Source organism: Motacilla alba, chromosome 5 (genome assembly GCF_015832195.1).
Source record: "Motacilla alba alba isolate MOTALB_02 chromosome 5, Motacilla_alba_V1.0_pri, whole genome shotgun sequence".
Classification (NCBI taxonomy): Eukaryota; Metazoa; Chordata; class Aves; order Passeriformes; family Motacillidae; genus Motacilla; species Motacilla alba.
Window position 1 is genome coordinate 46803366 of NC_052020.1, and position 4177 is coordinate 46807542.

At 41.3% G+C, this 4177-nt stretch overlaps 1 long non-coding RNA gene across 1 annotated transcript; it reads left to right on the plus strand.

Moving 5' to 3' along the window:
- The first annotated feature begins 753 nt into the window (after nt 1-753).
- Nucleotides 754-3895, plus strand: LOC119701278. Its single transcript, XR_005257052.1, has 2 exons — nt 754-1164; nt 2040-3895. It is a non-coding gene; the product is annotated as an uncharacterized LOC119701278 (long non-coding RNA).
- The last annotated feature ends 282 nt before the right edge of the window (nt 3896-4177 follow it).

The following is a 4177-nucleotide window of genomic DNA, read 5'->3' on the forward strand; positions in this document are numbered from 1 at the left end:
GCACAGTCCATAGCTGAGGGGAGGATTATTTACTGCCCTGCCTCTCCAGCTCTGAGTGCACAAGTAACACATATTAAACAGATATGCACAGACTGTTAGATGTCTGATTGCCGTGGCTGACAGCTGACTAGCTATAAACCAGCCCCAGTTTGCAAGATGAGTTGCTTAATTAGCACAGTGCTTGCTCCTGGGCTAACAGCTCCTAAGCTTGGGCTCAGTGCCATGGCAGTGTGGCTCTCCTGTTCTGCATGCAGAGGAGTAGACATGTCCATCTCTGTGTCTGCCCGGCTACTTGTGTGCTTAAATGATCTCCGACCAGAAATACTGGTAACATTTTTTTGCCTTTGCCTGCTACCCTGTCACGCGTTTTGCTTTGATCCTGAGCCCAGGCAGGTAACTTCACATTTCCCTGCTGTGGAAGGCTGCTTTCTCAGCAGGGAAGCTTCACAGCTCCACTGCACACATGGATTAATGATGGTTTGGGTAGGGTGTGCAAGGAGATATTCTCTGCAGTGGGAGCAGGGAAGTATTTTATTCAAGGTAGTGGTCATTTATGAGTCAGTTTCTTGAATGAAAGTAGTAAGTGAACTGCAAACAGGAATTCCAGAGAGTGTTCAATTGGGGTGCAAGCCATTTGTGTGGAGACACACACGCATAGGGGAAAAAAGACTTTTAAGCTTCTTGTGGATGGGAAGACAGACAGCTTTCTCCATTTCGCTCCCAGCATCAGCAGCAGCGGCAGACTCCTCCCAGCGCCGGGGCTCAGCAGCACAGCCCAATGAGGCCGTGGGAGGCGGCTGCGACATCCCCCGGTGCTCCTCTCCCCGGCACAGACACACTCCTGCTAGCACCCAGGAACTGGCTTGGTGCTTCTTGCATCCAGCTTAGAAACGAAGGGACTTGACTGTCAAGCACTCTTCATTGACGAGAATTCAGCATTCTACAGGCTCGGAGCAATAGAAAATAACAGAGGGCTGAGAAATTCCCGGAGCAGTAGTGACTTGTTAGTCAGGATATCCCAGCCGTGCTCTCTCCTTTCCTCCCCGGGCTACAATAATGGGCCCTGTAAAGCATTGTGGGTCCCGACTCTTCTGCTTCAGGTCTGCCACTCGGAGCAGTCGCTGGATCCACAGCTCCCCACCTGAGGACAAAGTGGGACTGCTGGTGAGTTCTGTTTTTGAGCCTTCTTCTTTTTTTTCTTTTCTTTTTTTTTTATATATATATTTTCTTTTCTCATGCAAGCCTATCTTCTCGGATAGCTTTCTTTTGCTGTCCTTTTTCATATAGAAACTATTTGTTTTCTTTGTCCCAACAAGAAGCCAGCTCTGCCCAGGAACTCCCTCCACTTCTCAAAGAAGTTTGCCTCCTCCCGCTTCCTAGAGGGAAAATTTATGCCTGAGAGGAAGGGAATGCTGTCATAGCATCCTACAGAGACATGTCACAAAATCCATTTCTCTGGGGTGCCTTTTATAGTCTTTGATTATAGTCCCCAGCACAAGTATTCCAGCATGTGATTATAGAAGACCAACTAAATTTATTTAACTAAAAATTAAGCAGCAACTCTCTGTGTTATTGTATCAACTCCCAGTGCTGGTAAATACCCAAAGCTCCTTTATCTGAATAATGGTAAACTGTGCTACTGTAACTATTGAGCCAATAATACTCTTTCTATAAAGATTTTATTTATAAAAATCCCAAGAAAAAGGCACAGAATGTACTGAATCTGTAGGAAAATAAGACATTTGCCTAATATCTTTTAATGTGCCTTTTATTGTTTTAAATGTGTCTTGTATAAGCATGTTGGTGCATGGAATGGACTAAGATACTTTTCTTTCCAGCTGCCGTAGATTGCTAGTGCTTTTAGTTCAAACACGTAAAATAATCCTCTGTGGATTATTTTTCCTATAGAGTCTGTCACATCTCTGGAATTATAGCTGCAGAAGTTCAATAATACCACATAATTTGCTTGGCAATGGACATCTTAGTTTGGGAGCATTTCAATTTGTTTAGCTTTCTTTAACCTTATTTCTTTAATTTAGGAGACAATCATTGGATTCTCAGCATTTTCACTGGCAGTTCTTGGACCAGCTGGATGGTTCCTGTGCCACCTTTCGAGCTATAAAAAGAAATAGAAAACATCCCTTCAAAATCGAGATCTAAAGGCTACAATAAACTGTAATACTCCAAACTTGGACTCTCTTGAAAGTCCCTGTTCCCACACTGCCACCCATCCCATGGGCCAGGTCCCAGAAAGCTTTTGCAGGTGCTGTAGAACTGGACCCAGATGTACAGTGGTGTAATACAAAACAAAATACAATACAATACAATACAAAATAGGGGCAGGTCTGCTCTGCCATCTCCTGCTGCCTTGGACCAGTCTGGATCTGCCATCAGGTCCTGTGAGAAGTGGAAGAGCGATGAGGAGGAGGAGGGCTGTAACCACGCTCAAGGGACTTGCAGTTTGGCTGTTGAAAACCACATCTATCACACTGATTGCTGTTTGACCTTGTGTTTTAGACAGGTAGAACATCTGTGTCTAGGGAACACAGGCCTGTGGTAGACTTAGAGGCACCCTATCAAACATGCTTGAGAATCCTGTCCTCCTGTGGGCAAGATTAAAGCACCGTGATAAATTATACTTGTGTGAATCCCTGAAATACAGGAAAAAGCAGCAGGTCCTCCACCATGGACCAAGCTTTGCAGTGCCTGTGTTCCCATTTGTGTGCCTTTCCTGTCTGCTGCTTTGGTGATCCCTGGTTGGTGAGGTCACAAAAATGAGTTTACTCTTTGCCTTTCATCCATGGTTTTGTCATTGTTCCTGCATTCTTTCTGCACCAGCAAATATAGGTACCATCAAAAGTTTAAACTAAATAAATGGGAAAATATACAGAGAAAAAAAAATTATAGTCATCTCACTCTAAACCTCTGAGAATTTCGGATGATTTTCTTGAGAATTTCTCTTTAATCTTTACATGTATTATTTGGTGTGTTCCTCTTCTACCAGGATAAATATTTTTCTATGGGTGCTGATTGTCAGGTATTTAAATTTATTTTCAGTTTTTAGATTAGGATTTTTGAGAGATTTTCCCATGATTGCTATTTGCAATTACTATGATAAATACTTTGAAGTCTAGACTAAATTTGAGAAAAGTGCAGTAAATAACACTTATTATGCCATGTTACATGTGTAATAAAAGAATGTCTTGTAATAATTTCAAGTCTGTCTTGCAAGAAAATACAGAATGTCAAACTTTTGTGATGCTTAAGTATTAGCAGAATATAATTTAAAATTCCATTAAGTCATTTGTAATATCTAATATGAAAACAGATTCCGAAAGTAGGGCTGTGTGAAAGTGTTGTACTTGCTGTACTTCTGAAGTATGATTTTCAGATAAATGGCTTGAGTTCCCTTCAGCCTTGTAACCGTGACTGAAGTTTTCAGAGTGAGAATGGAAACATTCTTCCTTAGTGTTTAAAGAAAGTCATACTGGCTTATTTTTTTCCAAGAAATGATAGCTTTAGTGATAGTCACTTAGTTGAACAGTGTGATGTGAAAGCCCAGTTGTGTATGTGGAAAGTTTCCCACAGATTTGAATGAGTGTTGGATATGTGCCTGCATTCCTGGAATCCAGAGAAAAAGCAATGCCAGTAACTGAAAGGCACTTGGACAGGCAATCTGAAGCTTGCTCCTGCACACTGTGAGTGCATCCTTTGGAATAAAGGCTATTTTGCAGAACCTTTTGTAAAAATCAGCTTTGAACATTTCGGTGTATCTGCTTGTCCTGTATCTGATTTCACCATCCTTCTCTCACCTAGTGATGCTTAAATAAATCAGTGAGATATTACTTCTCTCACCTAGTAATGCTTAAATAAATCAGTGAGATATTACATTTCAGTTGTTGTACTTGTCCTCTTAAATCACAGCAATGAGTAATAAGATTGCCTGGTTATAATACGTACTCGGGGGATGTGAGTAAAGCACTGACAGTTGTGTTGGATGAAATGAGGTAACAGATACACGGGGATGTTTATATTGAAGCAGTGATAATTTTTAGAAACTACTTACCTGAAGAACTACTTGAAATCTAAGTGTTTTTCGCAAATAATTTGTTTTTTTGGATTTTCAGTCCATTTCAAGCATTTCTTTCCAAAAGTACTAATGATTACATTTTGCAGG